Source organism: Agelaius tricolor, unplaced genomic scaffold, assembly GCF_023055355.1.
Source record: "Agelaius tricolor isolate 1412-34295 unplaced genomic scaffold, bAgeTri1.0.p SCAF_47, whole genome shotgun sequence".
Taxonomy (NCBI): Eukaryota; Metazoa; Chordata; class Aves; order Passeriformes; family Icteridae; genus Agelaius; species Agelaius tricolor.
The window spans coordinates 2,059,601-2,083,567 of NW_027269307.1; positions in this window are offsets into that span (position 1 = coordinate 2,059,601).

The window sequence follows — 23,967 nt, forward strand, 5'->3', positions numbered from 1 at the left end:
CTGAACTTTTGCTTTCAGAACTGATTTTTTGTAAATATAATTTTTTTTTTTTTTTGCATGAATACAGATTGGATGATGTAAATGTTTACAGGCTAAGGCTTTAACTGTGGAACCAAACACATCTTTATGCAGGTGAAATGTTCCAATGACTTCAAAAGGCCTAACAATGTGTACAAACACACCACTAAGGTGCATATTTTTAGGAAGAAGGCAAAGAACTCTGTTTTGTTTTAGGCCAATATCTGGGATAATATGTGCACAGCTGAAGTATAAATAACATGCACAAAACTAATATTAAGTATGGAAAGTCCTACCTTAGGGATTTTCTTTCTTTTACATTTAAAAAATCAACTGAATGCCCTTCACATCAAAGGACCATAAATCCAAAAAATCTATTGTAGAAACTACACAAAAAAAAGGGGGAAAAAATCTTTAACTTCTGAATTTGAAAACATTTCTGCAAATAAAGTGTCCTCCCAAATAAAAGAGGTAAACTGAATTGGTATGGTTAACCTCCTAAAACAATAACCTTGTGCCAAAGTAATGATCTTACATTTTGAGTATTTCTTTTTCTCATATATGACCACGCATCTCTATGTCACTGCATCTTTATGATTCTGATCAAACTCTGTTGACAAATTATGCATAAATATGCAAAATATGCATAGCATTGTTTATAAAAATTGTTTTTTAGATTTCCTATAATGAGTTCAGCATAACTCGGTCACTGTATCATTTTATTATCATCATCATATTATATTTGTCAAAAATGTATCTTAAAACAGTATGGAGACAATATAAATTACAATTGTGAAGTAATATTAAAAACAACAGCTTATAGAAAGATTGATTCTATGTTTTCTTTAATCTACAAATAGATCTTTCTTTTTTACCACATATAAAATACAATTTACCAGGCACAAACAAAACCTTTAGTGGTGAACAAGTGCTTGTGATAACAGCTACAATTTCTCATATACAAAGTATTTCTAAATCTTTTTTGAAACAATATTATATTCTGTGTTTTGCCTCTTCATCAATGCAAAAAGCTTGACTACATTTCTTTTCTGCACTAAAGCCTTGAGACATCAGGATAAACAACAGCTCAGATATTAATGCACCTGTTCATCCTGTTAAGATTTTTTTTTTTATGCCAGTTTACTCAGTTTACTTCAGACACATGAAATTGGATTTCTGGAGGCTTAGACAGGTATTTAACCCAAAGGCTTTGATTTCTTCTGAATTAAATTTCTTTTTTTTGGTTTCCACAAATGATTCCATCCTAACTTGAAAAACCCTCATCACGGAATTTAATCAAAACTAATTGAAAAAAAGTTTTCCTGTGGGAACTTAACAAGACGGTATTTTCTACTGAAGATAATTTAATCAAATATTTCTGAGCTGTATTCATCTTTCCTTTTTTGTCCTGCTGCATACTGATAGACCAGAGCCTTCTGACAAGATGCAGTGATTCTGTGAGTAGGATGGAATATGTGTAAAATTAAAATAGCTTAGAAAGGCAAAATGTCTACTTAGATTGGAATGCTGGAGTCTTTCTTTTCATGGTTAATAAGCTGAAATTGATTTTATGAGAATAGCATACTGTAATACAAGAAATATTTTGGGTTGAAACACCTTGCTGGACCAATGACCATATTTTTCCCCAAATGGAGATGTGGAGAAGATACAAGGGAAATGATGCATTAGCAAAGCACTGATGTTAATGCTAGGAGTTACTTGTCTATTTTGTCCATTTCTAGAATCAGAAACTACCAATTTTAGATTGGTAGTTGCTGCTAGTATTTATTGGTAGTATTATTTTTTTAAGTCTATCTCAAGACATACAAAAATTATGAAGGTATGTATGTAAATGCTGGAGGTAATTTTGATAGCAATAAAGTTATAATAGTAATAAAGCTATAGCCCTAGCCCAAATTATATTGAATTTCTAGGTTAAAAAATTCTAAATATCAAAAAAAAATTTCCTGGTGCACAACAACAACAACTACTACTACTACTACTACTACTACTACTACTAATAATAAAAAATATATATCTATATTTCCTGCCAATTCTTCTGATTCATATGATTCTCTCTGACTTGTTTCCCCTCCTCTACATTATCCACTCACAATTTTAACATTGCTCTTTAGGATTTACAGACTTATAGGCACTAAATACTGCTGCCATGAGGAAGCAGCCAAAATACCATATATTTTAGATCACATTGGCATGACATAGAAAGAGATTTATGTGTGGAAATATGCATTACCAATAGGTGTCAGTCACTTTCCCATCAATTTATAATACACAGTTGCAGCTAGCAGACTATCTTTTCATTTGTGGGAGAACTGTCATATTTGCCATGAAGTTTCTTCAAAGAGAAATATGACACAGTTCCTTTTCTTACTTGGATGTCACAGTAAATACAGGATATTCAAAGCACATTTTCTATACTGAGACAGAGCATAATTATAACTCAACACATTTGGCTGGAAATCAAAACAGCTACCCCATCCCAAATGTAAAGATGCCAAAAAAATTCATTTTCAGTTAAATAATTGCAAAATTTTCAGCACAGAAGACAATACATCAATTTCTTGACACTTTCTTAAACTGGCTTTTAACATGCAAACTCAAAGAAGGTAATTTGTCTTTTGCCTTCCCAGCCATCCCTTTATAGTTTACTAAAGTGTCATTAAAATATTGTGCATTAAATAAATTCTCCCTCCCTAACAAAGAACCCACAACCACTTTAAGGCAACTGTAGGTGTTTCAAGCAAAGCTAAGACATATCAACTTTCTGTTTTTACAGTTACTTTAATCTGATTTTGTTTGAAGTATGTAAAGTTTAATTAGAGCAAGCTTAATTTACATGTATTTTAAATATGCACTTATCACCTCACACTGACAGTACAATAATAACATTGGCATATGATTATCATCAATAATCAGCCTTAGTAATCCTTGGTTGTACCAAGTCATCAGCAACTCTCCACATGTATAAGTGTTATGATAACTTTAAAACCTTTAAATCTGCATTATGAGACTCCTAAATTCAGCGAATAATCAACAATGTATGCAATTCAATCAGATAGCTTTTTTCCCCCTGAAAAAGAAGATTATATGAAGCCCTTAAAGAATAAGTAAACAAGGCATCATCACTTTGTTGTCCAGTATCAACAGCGTGATTCTGTGTTATGGGGCATGGAAAAATGAATTTCTTCTCACTGCCCAGTCATGAGAAAAAATGACTGATATTCCTATGGACGACATATTTTCCTACCTGGAACATCTGTTGGGAGCATCTGAGGTCTATCAGCTCTATGTGTAAAATTAAAATAGCTTAGAAAGGCAAAATGTCTACTTAAATTGGAATGCTGGAGTCTTTCTTTTCATGGTTAATAAGCTGAAATTGATTTTATGAGAAGATCATACTGTAAAATTAGAAATATTTTGGGTTGAAACACCTTGCTGGACCAATGACCATATTTTCCCCCAAATGGAGATGTGGAGAAAATACAAGGGAAATGATGCATTAGCAAAGCACTGATGTTAATGCTAGGAGTTACTTGTCTATTTTGTCCATTTCTAGAATCAGAAAACGCCAATTTTAGATTGGTAGTTGCTGCTAGTATTTATTGGTAGTATTATTTTTTTAAGTCTATCTCAAGCTATATAAAAATTATGAAGGTATGTATGTAAATGTTGAAGATAATTTTAATGGTAATTAAGCTATAGCCCTAGCCCAAATTATATTGAACTTCTAGGTTAAAAAAATTCTAAATATAAAAAATAAATTAAAAATAAAAAATAAAAGCCGTTATTGTCTTACTTGTTCTCCAGCAAAGCCTGTTCTGTTTGACTGCTCCAAACGCTCAACACATGAATCTTGGATTCTCTCTAGAGCTTCATCTGCTGAGTGTGCAGAGACAATTATTTTTCATTTATGTTCTTCTATGATTCAGTGGAAATACTATATAAAGGATAACTGGTAAAGTGCTCTGCAGTATGTAAAAGATGACAAACATTACTAAATCCATCAAACAGTCCAGACCATGTTCAGGAATCCCTGTGAAGAAATATGTGTTCATGGCTTTTTGATTCTTCTTTCAGTCACACCATTCACACAGAAATGAAGGTTCTTTTCCAGGATAAGCCAACTACAACAGAAAATGGTCAAATATTTTCTTATTATTTAAGAAATTAAGAATATTTATTATTTAAGAAAAATTTAAGAAATTAAGAATATTTTTTATTTAAGGAAATGATGCAAAAAAAAGAGGCCTTTTATTTTGACCTACTAATGTTGCACCAAGACACATAATTGCATTCCCAGCCCAGTGAACCCAACTCAACTGTAATTAAACAAAGCTTCTAGTTATTAAATCAAAGATTCTGATTTATTGAATTTTTGTTGTTGTTGCTAATGCTAGTGGCTTACCTTCTGAATATTTTATATGTTATACATGCTACTATTTCAGGATTAACCAGTATATAAGAATGGTGTAGATCATTAAACATACCCTGCATTAAATTTTAAAGTACTATTTCCATTTACTTTGGCAAACTAATAATGAGGAATACATTGTGGATATCATCTGAGAGTTAATAGGATCATTAAATTTGGAAAACTCTACTTTGAATAAAAAATTGTTTTATTGTCATTGTAAAGGATGAAGTAAGAAAGAAATTTAATGAAAAGGATTACTGGCTGAATTTCTTCTCCCTTAAAACCACAGCTTCACCTTTTACCTTCTCAGTCTTTTTCTCTTTAGAAGATAAGGGTGTTATTGGCATTATGTGGTTATGAGTAGAAAGGTCAGACAAAAAAAGGATTTCCAGAAAACTATCATTTTTAACATTATTACTTTGGAATAATTCAGTAGTATTTTTCTCACTGAATCATACACGATCAATTAGATTGGAAAAGACTCATAGACACACAACCCTTTTCTTGGTAAGTTTGAGTAGCCCATGCTTTTTTCTGCTTTTTTCCTCTATCAAGACAGCAGAGGACTCCAGTATACCTTGCATCTTCTGTCCAAAGGGAGAATATCTCCTATGTCTGTGTCATTTATAATGGCAGGTGCCTTAAAGTCAAGGCTCCACCAAGCTCTCTAAGTTTTCCTGCCCATACCATTGCAGAGGTTTTTTTTCCTGCTTTTCCTTTTAAGTTACCTTGTGAGTTTGGTTTTGGGTTTTTCTTTTTTTGAAGTCTAACTTTCCACCTGAAAGTTTTTCCATGATTCATGGTTGATACCAGGATGGTACCACTCCCCTCCTGTGAACAATTACTCTATCATCTACTTCTAAGAGTACTCCATACTCCTCTACTACCCCTCTTTCCAACATTTTCTTTATAGAAAATAACCCTGCATTAATTGATTTCATGTTAAGTCATGTTAACTGGGGCTCTGATAGGTTTTGTTCTCCTTTGCATTTCCCAATTAGTCAACGTTATATGTCTGTTTTAAGGTCTGAAAGGATGATGGATCTGACATCCTTTAAATTCTTGCCCATAGATACTGGCATAAATAGCTCATATTTTATTCAAATATTTTTTGAAGAATTATACGTACTTTTAAATAAAAATGAGAGGTGAGGTGATATTTCCTTTTTTTTTTTATTAACATTCACAAAATACTCTTTAATTTTTCCATCTCTGTGTTGGGAACCCTTAGGTCCCACAAAAAATTACTTCCCTGTTTTCAGGCAGTTTTCCCACTTCATCTCCAAAGTCCATCTCTGATCAATAGGTCACATTCCTCCATGTAAGGTGCACAGAGAATCCTATGAGATGGCAGACTGCTCCTGCATTTCCCTCTTCCTTTGTTTTTTTTTTTGGTATCATTCTCCAGCCACAGTATTTGTTGTGTTTGTTTCTGGCATAATAAAGAGCTTCCTTACAACCTTAGACCATCTTTGCCTTTCTAATATCATATCCATACAGTACCATAAACTCATTTCCAAGCTTCCTTCAGATTTGCCAGCAGTCTACTGAATTATGACAGTTAGACCTTTTACTTCTGTTTTTCTATTTTTTTTTTTTTTATTTTCCTCCCTCTAAAGTTTTCCACTTATATGCCAGTGCCAAAGAAAAGTAAACACTGAAAAACCCCAGGAATGGGAATTTCTTATTTCCCCTAATGTTACTATGGAATGAGAGGAACTCAAGAAGGGGAAAAAAGAATCTAACAATCTTGTGCAACAATTTTTTCCCAGAACCTGTGACTGGCGTTGCAGTTATCTATTTATCAACTAAATAGATTAAGTCTTAGCTTGGACTTTTACAGACTAAATAAAAGGGCAGAGATATTTATTTAAGCTTTGTATAGGCAACCACCATGGATAATATAAATCAGTAAATGTCCTTTTTTTCCTGTACAAACTATAAATCTCATAAACAGAGTTCTTGCCTATAAAACCTATAACAACTTATTATTTTTTAACAAAAGCAAGCAAGGTCTTCATGCTTGGTGGCATATATGAAATTTTCCTTTGCAATTTACAATAATATGACCATTCAAAGTGGGACTGGAAAAATAATGCACTGCATTTTCTTAAAAAGTGGGACTGAATGATAACTGATTTAGTGAGTAATTTTAAACTGATTTCTTTAATAAAACAGAAGCAAGTTATTACATAAGAATTAGTTCCATATTTACACAAATGATCAGATTTCTGTTTCTCCACCTTATACAAAAATAATCTATTTGCCAATAAATTCAGTTTACGTTTATTGTCTTGTTTCCTAACACGGTGGGACTAAAACTAAATCTTTAGATCAATAGATTTTAAAAACTGATAGAAGACTCTGTATTATGTTTACACAATACTACTGATTTAACTACATAGAATTGAATACTAAATTAAATAGATGGTATAGAAGTTCAGGACTTTTGCAGAGTACAAGGAGCAATAAAAATACAAAATAATAAAGCTTGCAAAGAGTAAGCATGTGCCAATCATAACATTTTCTTTACAGTTATGAACTTATTGCATAAAGTAAATCTTAAAGAAACCATTCCAACTTTCGCGGCTGTGTTGAAAGTCATAGAAAAGGAATGACAGAACTAAACCAGTTGGTCATTTCTTGAAGTGTAAGCAGTGTTTCAGTGTCTGTCATTGGGTTGTTCTGACTCCTGAAAAGAGGTTTCTCTTCGTATTAGGTGTTAGCAAATTCTTAGATTGGTGGGTCACTAAAATTTGATATAATAAACTTGAATACTCATAGCAGAAACTGAAAAGATGCACACTCATCCTACCAGTGGTCCTGATCAGACCCACAACATCAATACCATGCCCCACTGTCCCACTTCAAGTGATTGAAATATATCTAAATGGGGAACAAAATCACCACAGAATATTAATAGAGTCATATATTAGATATATGAAAAACTATATCAGTTTTAGAGATGAGAAATAGTTATGTAGCTCAGTGCAAGGTGTGAAGATTATCCTAGAGAAGTTTCTGCAATAAAGTCTTTAATAATATGTGCTACATGCAATTCATGAGCAATTGTCAGTATTCACCATCCTAAAAATCATGAAAATGTAATTATTATTATTACTGTGTTAAAACTGAGACATTTCAAAAGCACAATTTTAGGAAAGAAAAGGTATTTTTCAGGGGGGAGCCCTCCCCTGTGAAGGGATCAAGCAGGAAATAAGAAAGGAGTGTGATGTTGGGGGCCTCTAGAGAAATGCTCTTAACCTTACAGTGAAAGCATCTCTATTTTTGCCCACAAAAGGAGAGAAGAGTGAACTAAAGTCCACAAAAGTTCACAGCTAAACTAGGAAGTTAAGAAGAGGGAGAAACCAAGTTATTCTTCTATCCTTGTCCTCAGCTATGGGACAAACACGCAACGGGAAAAACACGCTTCTGGGTTGAATGATACTGTCAAAATAAAATCTATTCAGACAAAATGAAGATTAAGTATGGTCTCCATTAAAGGCTCAGTTTTGCCTCATAATTCTATTCTCAGAAATCTCAACTCAGGTTGCCAGAACTTTACTTAACTGTCTATAAGGCCATATAGGAAAGCATGCGTGATAAGTGAACCTGTTTTAGGATTCATTTTACATGGCTTTTCCCACCTTTCCTTTTTGTTTTAGAAATAAATGTTTAACTTCGTCACAGGACCTGAGCCAAATAGTCCTGATGTCTTTCACAACAGCATGAGGGAAAAGAATTACTGTTTTCTTTGTCCTTATATACAAAATTACAGCCAAGACATCACCAAATTGCTATCCCTTTTTAATCTGGGTTCTTTTTCTTATTTTCTGTGTAGATTATTAGCAGTTTTCCTGCTAACTATAAATCAACAGGAATTTTGCCTTTTTACACTATGTTCAACTGATTAAATCTATTAATGAAATTAGTTTAACAGAGTTGACACAGCAACTGTGAGCAAGTGTCAGATTTACAGCCTCAGCTTCTCCAAACCAGAAGAAGATGAGTTCTAAAGGATGCATATACTGCTCAATATTAATAAAAAAATAAATTATAATTGGCCATTTGGGGAGAAAAATGGATCAGAAAGGTGGAAAATAATTTGAATAATTTTCAAAAATACACATTGTAAAATTTCGCTGAGCATGAACGTGTATTATTAGATGTTGAGTCACTCATCTTTTCATGTCCATAAAGTCAAAACAGAATCAGCATTTTGCTCTCAAAAAAAAATTTAATGATGGCACATTAGTTTTCATACTGATATCAGAAAAAAAAAAAAAAGGGAAGTGGGGGAGGTGGGGAGACATAAATATTCAGAAACTTTTTCTTGGAGGAGTTTGGGTAAGGGAAAATGTAATCACATCTTATTACTTTCAATAATATTTTCCTAAATATGACACACAAAGTTTTAAAAAAATAACTCTCTACATAAGCAGCAGTTGCACAAGCTGTAAAGACAGAAAATAATGAAAGCACCATCCTGGACCTATTTTCTACTTAGCTTTTTTTGTTGTATGATAAATACAAAGCTAAGTATATCCTTGTCTTTCTGCAGAGAACATAACGTTTTTGGCACAAGATTTTACTGTTATAGAAATGGCAAAAAAAATTTAGCTATCAGAATTTTAGAAGACCAGTTTCTATAGTAGAGAAAGTTCACAGAAAAAAATGCTATTTAATTTTGGAGTCATTAATATAAAATTAAAAAAGATTTCATGTTCTAATAATCAATAACTGTTTTTATTTCTAAAAGACACAACCTTATGAAGATCCCTGACAGAAATTACTAATTTATTATTACTAATACTACTAAATGCTAAATTTATATAATTTCTTGAATATAGAAACAGGAATTGGAAATATAAACCTGTGCTCTGATCAACAGCAGTTCAGGTCAACCTTGGTTGGCTTTGACCATCCAAATAATCAAAATCTTGGTTGGGGAGATCACAATTCTTCTGGGTAATCCTTTCCTGTGCTGCCCTATATGAACCAACAGAACAGAATTCTTGTAACATGATGTATAAGTTCCTGTGCTAGGACTGCAACCACTGCATCATTAGCAAGGAAAAATTTGATGTTACCAACAAACACAATTAAAAGTCTGATAATATGGAAGGAAGAGGCGTGAGAGATTTTGAAAATTTCCTGTAGAGGGAAAAAATGTATGTGGTGTTAGACAACTTCTATGTCAAAAGCAGAGTTATTTTGCTCACTAACACTGTAATCAAGTGGATAAGAATGGAAAACTGTTTTCCAGAAACCATCCAGAAAAGAAAATATTTGTGTAATTGTTTCCAGGCTTAATGAAACAACTGATAGAAAATTTTTTGCTACTGCAAGAGTCTCTCCATCAATCAAATGAAAGAGACACCTCCAGGGTAATATATGACAGACCGAAGCAAACCCTTGCTACATAAAGTTCTCAATTTAGAAAAGTAAAATAAGAAGAGAAAAATCAAGTAGAAGGTCCACTGATAGAATAATTGCAGCCACTATGTTGCTATTTTTCTTGTACTGTTGGAGGACAAATACTAAAATTCCATTTTAGATTTTTCTGAATCTACGTTCAGGTACTCAATGCCCCATCTTCATAGAAACACACATATCCATAAAAAACAACCTCCAAAGGATAGGACTGTTTCCATTTATTGAACTATGGCAATCTATTGTTACAGTACATGGTGAATATTTGTTTATCTTTGGGTTTTTTGGGTTTTTTTGGTTGGTTTACCATGTTTTACTGGGTTTTGAGAAGTTTTTTTTTTTTACAGTTGGTGTTTCTTTATATTAAGATGCATTGCAGTAGACAATACTTTTGATGTTACCTTAAAATTCAAAAGCTTAGAAGAAAAGCTGAATCTTTGAATTTCTTATAGACTTGATTACCACCACCAGAACCTTTTTAGACTGAGGTCATGTAGGGCAAAGAAGCCTGCACAATCATCCAGTAGGTAAATTGCAAAGATAATTTCCCCCCCTCAAAAAACCTGGAGCTGCCTAAGAGTGTCGCTGATGTACCTTTTGTTTTGTAACATTGGTAGGGCTAATTGTAAATTACTAATTACAGCAGGGTGATAATGTTCCTCAAAGTATCTATTGTTTAGTTTTCATGTCTCTTTGTTGAGTACAAAGTAAAGTGATACTACCTCCTTGAAGCTGATGGATTTGAAAAATGCAAATAGTGCTGCAGAAGTTGCTTTAACTGCAGATACATGGAGCAAGAAAGGCCAGAAGCCAGAATTTATGTTCAATGGCAGTTCAGAGAAGTTATAAAAAATTTATTATAGTTTTGTTCTGTATGCACAGTGTATGACTGACTGACATAAGTTTAGAATGTGTCCTAAATTTGACATTTAAAGAGTCCAGAAAGGATATAACTCAATGGGCCATGTTCAGCTCTGACCTAAAGCTTTCCTCACAAAAATACATTATTAAGGACAGTTCACTAATCTATGAGCTGCATAGAACAGATTGCAGTTCTTCAGCTGTTAGGAAAAATAGTTATGAATGGATGTTGCAAGAAAAGTGTAGGTTGATCAGAATTCATTCAGAATATATTATGGATAAAAAAATTTAACAGATTATAAGCAATGGTGAATACATTCACCTTAGCCTGCTGATTTTTCTAACTTTCTATCAATAGCTGTACAAAGCTCTTGGCTGAAAAGCATTTACTGGTTTTTAGTTACTTTAAAATGTATTCACCTTCAAATCACATGAACTACAAGACCACATAGAAAGTCTATTTTATTGCAAGCAATGGAAAGATGAAAATCTAGTATTTTCAAGAACAAAACACAATTTAAGAATTTAGGAAAAATACTTTCACTGAAATAATGATGACTACTGCAAAACTAATCACCATCCTTGCAAATACAATATTTTTCAAAGAAGACTTTCTGAAACTGCCAACCACCTATGTATATACATGGAGCATTAATTTGAAAGGCAATGCTTAGAAAAGGCTGAAATCACAGGAGGAACTCCTGGAATTTACCTGTGAATATTGCAAAGCCTAAATGATAGGTGTTTTTTCATCAGTTTCATCAGAAATATGAAAAATTGACCATTCTCTTATGTGATGATGTCATCTTCCTATTAGGTGGAAGAGGTCATTTGCCTTCCTGGAGCTGCAAAACTGGGATCGTGCCCCCAGTGGAAAGTCCATTGATGTTTTGGTTTAATTTAGTATAATAAATTCTTCAAGTAAATTCAATATTTGGCTTAAACACCTCCAAACATCACATGTCACTGATTTAAACAAGCAACTGCCCCAAAACTAACAATGCATTCTTATTCTAAGTATGAATTCATAGGAGCCAACACACTAATCTGTGCTGCCTATCAAATAACCTCATCCAGTACTTTAAAACTGTCATAACTATTTGTTATGTGCTAATTATCAGTCAAGGTCTGGTTAAAAATACTCTTATAAGTCCAAGGATTTACCGGCAGTTTTGAGAAGAAACAATTTCCAAATAAGCCTGCAAGAAGGTTTGTTTGTAGATATAAAATATATTTGGGACTATAGGTGGGAGTCTTTCTAATGCAGTTTCAAGATGGAATGAAAAAGGGCCAGTGAGCCACTTTCCTTTCAATTTACATTCAAAGCCTAGAGAAATATTTCATCCATGTTCAGAGAAACAAACGCCATCTTCTAATCTCTCACAAGTGGTCAACACCTTTGCAGAACTGATTGGTGAAGTTGGAAGGCATCTGCTTATCCTCCCATGTCTCACCCTCAGCAACAGCTTCACAACATCTGTTTTGCTCTTTTCCCTTTGATTTCTTCTCATATCTTTGCCTATTTTAAATCCCCAGGGGATTGGTGCTTTAAGTCTTACCATCTGCTACTTAGCCATTAAAAATGAATACAAGTAAATATTAAAGCCTGGCTGGAAAGCAAGTGTGTGTATACTTGCTGATTTTAAGTGTATATTTTTTAAAGAAGAGATACTAAGCAAATGGAATGAATAAAACTTCACTCAGCCTTATTTTATTAGTATTAAATCTCATGAGAAATATTTTAAACAAATGTAATTAAAATCAATACAGTTTCAAGTTAAAATTAAAAGCAAGATTAAGGTCTGTGGCCATAAAGAATCATACAAATCTCTAAATCCTGTTACCTATAAATAAACATCCAAATGCTTAATGCTTAATTACCTCAATGTTTGTCACTCTATTTTAGTCAGACTCCAGGTCTCATCCTGTCTTTTCTATTTGAATTGTAGGAAAGCTACTCTCAGAAGTCTGAGAAAGGTAGTTATAGGTTGTCAAGTCACTTCATTTTCTCTCAGAAAAAAAATGAAATAGATTGATCTTTTTAGTACAAAACATATTTTACAGACTGAATCATTCATGTAGCTCTTTTTATCTGAAAATCTCTGTTATTCATGATGTATTACCACCAGTAGTTACAATACTCTAATAATTATATCTCAAAGCTGTGCTCAGGTATATTTTTACTTCCTACCACCACTTATACATTATTTTTGCTGTTAAATTCTTTCTGCATTGAAAATGTGTCCTTTTGCTTCATTTTAACATCTTTTAATCACCAGCATCTATCAAAATTGAAATTTCCCACCTCATAAGCTCTATTTTGAAAATTATTTTTCTGCAATTTCTGACAATTCTTTATACCATGATTTCCCTTCTTTTATTTTACTGCTTTTTCTTGTATCTTCTCTTAGTTGATATGTTCTCTTCTTTTAAATAACAGCAATGGAACCGTTTGGGGAGATCATATAAAGCCCCGTTTAACAGTCTATCATTACTGACCAATTATTGCTTTTATTAATAAATGGTGTCTATATTTTCTCACACAGCTTTGTGCACAAGTATTCTTGGTGTTTTAATTATAGACATCATATTTCCTAACAAATATCTTATGCAAAATAATATATCATTTATATCACTTAATATAAATGATATAAATATCATATAGTTAAAATCATATAAATACTACATTATATCATTATCATATTATATTATCATAAATATATCAATCAAATTATATTATAATATGTTATATATCATTAAGATTATATTAATATTATAAATATTATGCTTATATTATATACATTTAATATAAATATCACTTAATTATAATATATCACTTTAGGAAAAATCCAAAAGTATATTTTCCTATAGTCTCAAAAACGTTATTTATTACATGTTGGTGAAATCCAAGTGAATAGAGATGAATCTAAATTTGCACTTTGTTAGTCTTTTGAAACTTTATTGTTTATGGAATATTTTTTGACTTAGTGATCCCTGTGAACAATTCAGTAGATTAGTAAACCATCTTCTCATGTAGAAAGAGTTTCTTTACTATAGTGGTTTCATAGGAAAAATTTTCATTTTTGTATATTAGGTTTATGTAATTGTTGCATTACTAAAATGCATTTGCATTAAGATATTACAATAATTATACAACACTTTCTTGTGTATTTATGGTTTATTTGAAACAGATCTATGTCATGTGAAAAAAATTTAACAGCCAGTACCAATAATTTTTCAATTTGCAATGAGATTGAAATAAAGTACTCACAAAACCTCATGCATATAACTTCAGAGTACCTCATTAATTTTGCCAATATTACTTCAAATTTTATTGGGCATAAAGACATTGAAAAATATTTTTAATGAGAAATTGATGACAAAAATTTTTTTCAGCTTGTTTCTGTTAGTCAGTCAAATGGTGGTTCACCCTATAAAATCTTGAGATTTTCATTGTCCTGGTATGGTTGATATTATTGCTCTTATATGTACCTCCTTACCACGCTTGTATTATCAGTTTGTTTCTTGCTTGCATCCTGTACAGTTCAACAAAGCTAATCCCCATATGTAGCATTTAAACTATTTCCAGAAAATTTCATTTAAAACTATTATATCAGAGTGTAAATAAATATTCACTAAAAAAATTAAAAAAGATCACCATCAAACATAGTGAAGTCCTTTATTTGGAAACCAAGATTTATCTCTACATAAAACTAATTGTCTTCCCCTCTATCCATGCCTCCATCTTCAGCAATTCTAACACTGCACTGAGTTATCAGCCAGTGCATATTAAGACTATTTTGTTGTGTTTAGCTTTTATGTGTTGGCAGTCTGGTTTTTACAGCTTTTTAAACAGATGGTTTTATATCAGTAAAGCTTAACAAGACACAGAGCAAACAAAAATAAAACCCTCACTACCAATATTGCTTTTCATTGCCCAGTTGCTGCCAACTAAGATATATTGAACCTATCTCTATCTAAAAAGCCAACAAAAAGAGGCTGTTTGACAATTCCTGAGTGCATACTTATCAATTTACAAGACAAAAAATTCTGGGGGTGAGCTTGTGAACTGTGTAGTTATAGATTTCAGTCATGAACATTTACTGTAAGAATTAATGGAAAAGTTGCTATTGGCATGATCTGATGCCAGATTTGACTTCTGCTATTTTGTGAATACCAATGGAAATTTCAGCTCATGAGATCTAACAGACCCTGACTTTTTTTTTAGGCTATTACAGCAGATTTCAGAGTGCACATCATATCTGCATTCTGTGATATGGTAGATGCCAGTAATGATGGATAATTCTCTCTCTATTCATAATTCCAGAAGCCATAGTTTTAAATAGGTTCTCAGGGATAGAAAATAATTACGAATACATTTTTATTTTGTTGGTTTAGTTCCCTGAAGAGGCAGTTTTGGGTGATGCTTAAAATGCAATCATACACCCAAAAAACATGTGTTGCACTTCTCAGCTTAATCTAATACATCACACAATCCTCTTACACTGAAACATAATCAATTCACAATAAGATTTTGTCTAACTTTGATGGTCCAGATTATAATAGTTGAGCAACTGTTTTAAAAAGCTATCTGGTTTTTATGTCTTTCCACCCAGATAATGAAAGGATAATTTTAAAAACAAACAAACAAAAAACCAAACACATTAGTTCAATTTTTTAGCAAAAATCCTTAAACCCCAATGGAGAAAAGAAACCTATTTACCCAAGATTGTTTAGTATCAAATAATTTTGAATAAAGAAGTAGATCCTTCACTTCTTTGGTTCTGTAAAATTGTAACTCATGTTAGAAAGGATGTTCTGTAAGACTATAAGTGGCCTAAAATACATATTGTTTAACAACATGGATGTGAGATAGCATAATGAACATATATATCATAGCAGAGCTCATACTTACAACTCATCTGCAGAAGTCCTTTTACCTGATCAACTGATAAAGAATCTTCCTCTAAGTTTAACATTAAAACTTTCAAAATTATTAAATTATTCCTTGTAACTCTTTGAAGATCACCTTGAAATTCTTGGGGACTTCATGAACTATTTCCCAAGTTCTAAACATAGCTGCCAGTCAACAGTCACATACTTGCATTTGACACAGATCTAACTAAAAAAAGTCCTCCTAAGTCTCGATGGGGATTCTCTAGATTTACACTACCATTCCTGAGATACACAGAAGTTTGCATCTTTTCCTAAGTCTTAGAAAACATCAAAGACTTAATTTGCAGCCTCTAATTTCAGAATTGCTCAGGGAAATCAGATGATCTAGTCACAATACTGCAAAGAGGGAAAACACAGGGATTCAGGGCCCCATTAGCAGACATACAGGACAGCTATTCCTGTGCTCTCTGTTTTCTGTGGCAATCCTTGCCTGAGCAGTGCCAGGGACCTTGAGAAGTAGGGCAATTTCTGTGCACACGGAGAGTTAGCGGAGCTTTAACTAGCACAGCATTTCATTCAAGAAGTCAGCTTCAGAACTTCATTTAAAATTATCAGGGGCAAATTATCTGGGAACACAAGAAGAAGCAATTATTGGTTTAATTAGCCTGCATTCACCACGTTGTGCTCCTTCTCTTTGTTGGACTGCCAGGCAATTTTGAAAAATCATTAAGCAAGGGAACTATAATTCCACGATGACCTAATCTCCATCCTATCACACTGGAATATTTTAAAGTTATTTATGACTGTCCTCAATAAAAGCTAAGTCCATTGGGCAAGAAACACTTTGGGTCCTCAAAATTCCAAATGGATTCCCTTACTGAAAGGTTTTTGTTGTGTTCAGTCATCTGTTCCTTTCTAGGCTTGAAAGAGAAGGTTTGCTGTGAAAATAATTTAATGTTACTGTGAAAATGCACAGGACACACAAAGATATATTTTTATATCCCAGGGGAAATAAAAACAACACACAAACATTTCATTTTCATCATAACCTTTGATAAAATGGGCATGAAGGAAGATTCAAAACAGTGTAAAACAAACTCAAAACATATGATATAGATCTTTTTCCTGAGAAGGAAATTGAGTAAATAACAGTATTTTTCTACCTAATCTCTTGGACTTTGACAGCAGGAGAGATTTAGGAATGCAATTCGTGCCATTTTATTATTTTTTATGTCTTGCTTTCATCATCATCATCTCATGAGGTTTATGTTCTTTCACTGCACCTTTGACACAGGAGGCTAAAAGAAAGACCAGATTTATAAACCATGTATCTTCATTCCTCTTAAGCAGTAGCTTAGTATAGCATCATTGTCTCCAAAAATTACAAAGCTTCATCACACAGCATCCCAGAGGATTGCATACGAAACACTTGGAATAAATTAAAAGTTGAAAATATCAATTGATAACCATACATGAAGATACCATTTGCCTAATTAAAGTGTTTCACTAGGCTGAAATAAATCTGTAATTTCTACATATGCTTGGCTAAACAGAAAACTGATTACGACAAAAAAATGGCATTTTTGATTCCAAAAGAACTTTTCTAAGAACACTTTTCTAAGCCTTATCTACTTTATGAGTGAGATAGAATAAAAATTCTATGCCAATTTAAGTTATGTAAAATATAATACAGAAAGGCAATTGATTTTTGTAATAATTTTGAGGAAATAAAATAAACATAATTTTTATATCATTAAAGAAACAGAATAACTTAACCAGAGTATTTTAATTTACTACTGATCTCAGAATGTTGACCTGGAGCAAGTACACAACAATTAAATGTAGCACCTAATCCTGATACAGCAGTGTCAGAAATTTAAACAGTTTCTGAACATCCAAAGGCACAAACTCCTAAAAGGCAGAAAGGAAAAGGGTATAGGTATGTCTGAAACTTACTATTCCTAACTATGGAATTATTTAGACTTTTAAAAATCTGGTTTGAGCTACTTGCATCCACTGTAGATAAAAGATAATGTCTTCACAAATGTGTTTAATGATTGAAGTACAACCTAATTTCTCCATTAAATTTTACCTGCAGCTCTTCAGGACATGAAAACACATTGTGGTGTTTACACTATACACTGAAACACTGAAAATGTACTCTTTAATAGATGGTTCTTAGGCTTATATTGCTTCATTTTAGCCTGGGAAATTAAATGAGCATTTAGTTTAGACTCTCATAATGGTTTACATTTTAAAGTGATATGTGGTGCTATAAAATGCAATCAAAGAAAACTGCAGTCCATGAAATCCCTAATAAAACAACAATAAAAAATTGCAAGTCACAGACCTCACCACTGCAAGAACAAAAGAGAAATGAGGCAGTAAAACAGTCAAATGTCACATAAGAATCCTGGACAGAGCAAGAACTTTAATATGCTCATCTCTGTCAGCACTGCTCATCTAACTGTCAGCACTTAAGAGATGAAGGAAAAGAAAATTACATAAGTAACTATATATGGTTTTACTGTTTTCATATGCAGAATTCTAAAGCTGTTTAAATACACCTGAAAGAAGTTAATTCATGCTTTCAAAAGCTGTTCCACAGTGAAATGCAAGAGAAAATCACCAACAAGTGGAGCTCCTGAGAGACAAGTGGGGAAAAAAACAGAATTAGATAAGTAAAGTACAAATGTGGAAAAAATTAACTGCAGAAAATATTGGGAAGGTTCTGGGTGAAGGACTGCAAACCAGGATTCTCCATTAATATTGAAACCTTCCTTTTCAGACCTTTCAGACACCTGGCTCCCAGTTTAACTGTCCTAGCTCTTTTTTCTCAATAGCTGTGTCTATCTGTACTACATTTGATCATCATGGTCAGTTCAGCCATAAGTTCACAAATGTAAGTGGATTATTTGTTTTCTGATCAGTTCCTGCGCTGCAGTCTGGTAGTCTTGGACTGGATCGCTCCAAATATTTTACTCTCCTTTTACCTTGCCATGCAAACCCCATAATGTGTATCTCAGATGACTTTTTGAACTCTGCACTAATGTCTCTTTTTTATTTTGTCAAAGCAACTGTGACAAAGAGTAGCTTAAATCAGCTGACTTGCATTTCTATATGGCGATAATTGTGTGGTCCAACTTTTATCCCTCTTGTCATGGGATTGTGTGCCCTTCACAGTTGCAAGGACATTTGCATTTTTCCCAGACAAGAGAGAGCATTGCCTATTATAATCTGACTTCTTTACCTTTCATTGCCTGCATTATTCCCAGAGGAAAGAATAACATCCCTAGGGAAGAGGGATCCCTCATACCCTCAGATCAATGAGGTTGGCTTTTTCCTCATAAGTGTCTTTCAGTGATGCCCTGTGTACCCCTTCAAGGAATCATTCTGGTGCTAACGACCTAGCAATTATCTTTTGAAGCTCAGCCATTATTGATGACCATCACTCAGAGGAAACTGGGAGCAGGTACACCAAGGAAGGTGTGGAAGAGGTGAATTCTCAGTGTTGTGTTTAAGACTGCATTTGAGAATGATCTCAAGAAATCAATGAAAGCTGATGTCACAGTCATGCATACACTAGCCTTTAATTTTCAATATTTTAAAAACCATAAAGACAATTCTTAACATTAAAATCAGTAACCCTATTTTTTAAAAAGAAATATTTGCCATGGTGTAAGAGAACTGAATTAATGATTTAAATTGACTGCTTGCACAGATGACTTTTAGATAAAGCCTACTAAGAAGCATATTATTTCCATGCATGGCAATTTACATGTGAAATTTCCATTAGTGATAATGGCAGTGGCACGTATAAATCTCCAGTTCCCTTTAACATTAATTGCAGTCATCTGTGTAAGTACTTGGATTTTCAATGACATTATACCCCTGGCTCTACAAAGTCAGAAGGCATCACAGCCTGGAGAGGATAAACATTAAACACTGTCATTACTGGTGGCAGGTAATAACTAAAATCTGTATCTGCACCATTGTTGAAATATAGCACCACATAAATTTGAAAAAATACTAACGAAATACGCTTGCCTAATTCACCAGGCTCTTAAAATAAAACTAGCTGACAGAATTTTGAATTAAGCTGATTATAATTTTAAGTATGCTCTGCTAATTCTCTGAAAGTTACTAATTTACCATGTATTTGAATAGGTCTGTAGAATCCACTTTAGACTTTTCTAAGTCTTCAAGAGGTAATGTTTGATTTCTTGTACTATGGGTTTTTGTGTGAACTTTCAGGGCAGCTGTTGAAAACTATAAGTGAACCAACAGAGCAACCCCTGGGATTTTTAAGAGTTCAAATAGACTTCATGTTAGATGCCAAGAGATTGAGCAGAAACAACCTCAAGTAAACTTTAGTTGAGCAAATTCATTTAAACTGAATTTCAGCTATATCCATTAATTTATCAAAACTTGTAGTTGTCAAATCATCTCATGAAAAATGTAAAAAAGTAATATTTAAAAGAAGATAAACCAAAATGGCATTTGATATCTTTACATAAGCTTTATATGAAGTCTGTTTTAAATTTAGCATTAATTTTACATTATATTAATTTTGAATCAGATAAGGAAGCTCTACCTGATTATGGCACAATCAGTAACAGGAAGTTATCTGTTTGCATTCAGTGTCTGACATCCTGCTCAAGTTTTCAGGAATGAACAGTGGAGGCAGAGTGCTTTTACAGTGCAAATAAGAATTAAAACCAAATAAATTATTTGCAAAAACAAATCTCTTCCAGAATCTTGTGCAAACTCATACTATAATAAACTGACTTGTTGCTTGAGGTGTTTGCTAAAGTGTTTCTTAGAACTTGAAAGAATCTATAGCACTGTACCCATGACAGTAACTACTCAAATGAAATACAAAATAAGACTTGTTTCAATCTTCATAGTAAAATCCTCAAACTACAGAATGGAGCATGATTTGAATTATTTTGGATGATGCATGACAATAAAAATGTCAGCTGTGCTTGAACTAACTGAAGCCAGGCCTTACATACACTTAGAATTTATTATCAATACTTTGATTCTGAAATGCTCTGTTAGCAAAATGTTGCTAAGATGAATTTCTTCTCATTTAAGGGTAAAGGTTTAACTGTTAGTTAATAATCCCAAATATCTAGAATTATTACCTGATAGTGCCAATTTCTGCTTGTTGGCTCTAAGAGAATCTTGAGCAAGTATCTCAGAATTTGACAGCAATTTTTGGATGTCAATCACCAGACAAGAGAACTGCCACCCTTCTTTTACACCTAACATCCATCAGCAGAATTATTATTTTATAAATAGTTATTCTAGTCCTCCAGGGGCACATAAATTCTTACCAGAGAAAGTCAGTCTGGGTTCTTCAGTTGTCTTCTTTAACTATATCTAAATTTAACTTCTGCCAGCAGCTCCACATTGGTCAGAGATAACTCATCAGACCTCTGACAGAGCCATGCTGGCAGCTTTTCCAGCACACCTATCTTTAGATTAGCCTTAGCTCTGAGTTAAATTGCATCAGCAGTCATGGCTCCCATGAGGCTGATTCACAAAATCGGGATTACCTAAGGTACTCGTGGTTCAAGGTACAGCTTCTGTGTCTTTCACATCCCACTCCACTGAAACACCTGCAGGAGAAGGGGGATAATTTAAACTTTTCATAGTAAGTGAGTCCTCAGCAGCTGTTTTCCAGCTGTGAAAGGCACTTGTAGGAACAGAGCCCCCTGCACTGGGGCAGCGTTAAAGCAGTGACGGTGACGTGCCAGGCAGTGCAGTGACCCTCAGACATAAATCAGTAAATGTCAATGAATCAATACCTGCATCTGACTGTCCCACCCCTTTCTGAGCAGAGGTGGGCACATGCACACAAATATGGGCCAGGACGCTCTTAAACTGTTTTTCTAGTGAAGAGAAATTTGATCAGTTCTGGTGACAAAGGTACAATGTGTGACGGTGTTCACAGGGATCCTATGTTGAAGGAAGAGATGAGGATTTGACTCCATGTTTCAGAAGGCTTGATTTATTATTTTATCATATATATTACATTAAAAGTATACTAAAAGAATAGAAGAAAAGGTTCTCAGAAGACTAGCTAAGCTAAGAATAGAATAGGAATGAAAAACAAAGGCAGCTGTCCCAGACTCTCTGTCTGAGCCAGCTGGGCTGTGATTGGCCATTAATTACAAATATCCACATGAGACCAATCACAGATCCACCTGTTGCATTCCACAGCAGCAGATAACCACCAGACATTTTGTCCCTGAGGCCTCTCAGCTTCTCAGGAAGAAAAAATCCTAAGGAGAGGATTTTCATAAAAAGATGTCTGTGACAGTACAATAAACCATTTTCTTGCAGCAGTCCATTTGGTCTTGATGAAGGGAAGGGAGTTCCTGGACTTTTTCACTAATAATTTTGAGGAATTATATTTCATTTTCCCTTCTGTCTCCCTCCACACTTAGATTTTTTTTGTTTTAAAAGTATTAAATCTCTTCACTACAAGCCAGCCAAAATCTAAATAATTTTACATAATTTTTTTCATTGCAAACATTTGAGCAATTTACCACAATTTTAGGATTGCAAAGTAAAATAGAAAGCAGTACTCATCTGGCACTGTTCTGTTTAGAATGGATCTATTAGTTGTGAAGTAGAATTAATTATCTGCTAGCTATCTGTTTTTCTATATTGGCATGAAATGTAGATGGAGATAAATTTACATACTTGACATATTTAAACCACTTCAGTATCCTATCAACTGACTGGAGGAGTACGTAGGGATTTTTACACTTTAAAAGGTAGAATTGCATTCCCTAATTTCATAAGTTACATCAAGTAGACATGTTGTGTGATTCACAGCAAGTGACACAGAGGACTGGGTTTTTTAAGGGAGAAAAAGATCAAATCTGTAACTGATTAAACATTTGCTCCCAACAGACAAAAAAAAAAATGTAAAATTGAAGATGGTGTTCCTTTTTTTGCCTTCTACACAGTAAGAGATGGTAAAATATAAAATATTCTTGAAGTGTAAAAGGAAATATGGAATTCTAGCTTTGAGTCACTGCAATGATTTTACCATTTCCCTGAAGATTGTTAAAAATTTAATTGAAAAAATGTTACCATTTATAAAAATTTCCACCTTCACATCTGATTGAGAATATATAAATTTCTTCTTTATGAAAATATTACAATTGTCTACATCTGTTTCGCTGTTTAAACACAACCATGCATTTAAGAAAAGAACTCCAGAAATTCCCCTGACTAATATATACGATGGAATCCACAAGATGATCCAATTTCAGCACCAAATATAGGGGTTTTGTCTTACTTCAGATTATATTTTTTCTTATTCTATAACTTAAGGGTTAAATTCTTAACGAAATTATCCATGAATTTTATAGCTGGCACTTCTGTTAAATATCTCACCCAGAATTTTGTTTATGATATCTAGATTAACAAGTCTGAGAGACAAAGACTTTTCTTGTAAACATAAGTTTTTCTTCACAAATGCAGTGTCTTAAACAAGGATTTTGATTTTTTTGTTTGTTTGTTTTGACTTTTTTTTTTTTTTTTGGTACTATCACCTGAAAAATAGATGTTAATACTAGAGCTGTGAAATCTGAAATGCCTTTATTTTAGCTTCCTACAAACTGAAGAGGTCAACCATTCATTTAGGGCTTACCTTATAAACCACATGAAGATAGTGACACATGATACAAGTCCAGAATTCATTTAACAGAATTAAGGATGCACAGGAAGAAACATGCCTAGATCTTGTTCTGGATCTTCTGAGTTTTATTGTGTTTATTGTCTTCACTATAATTTCTTAGGGTTATAAAAGAAGTGCTGCAAATGTGCCTTCCAAGAGGGTTCCAGTATTGATGCCAAGTGTCTCTAATAGATTGTTTTTATCTAGGCCATAATTTTGGAACATGCAATCTGAGGTACAGTGCTGTGGCTCTGTGAAGGCCATTTGGAATTCAAGATGCTTCACAAATGGCAACATTTATAAAGTGTGATTGCATCCAGTGGTATTCACCACAAATAAGCTTGCTCAGTATTCTTCACATTATGATTTAAAGCCCCCTTCTAGCCTCTGAGGATATATATGAGATGGAATTTATTCAAAATTCAGAAATATTGCAGATGAACTACACACTCCCATAAAAACATTAACTACACATACATATATTGTAGATATATCACACACCAGATTAAATAAATTGAGAATTTACTGCAGCTTACACAGAAAAAAATGCACAGGCTATTAAATAAGCCATATTCCAAATCAGATACATAACTTATCTAATCAGATACTTAATATATTGAATCAA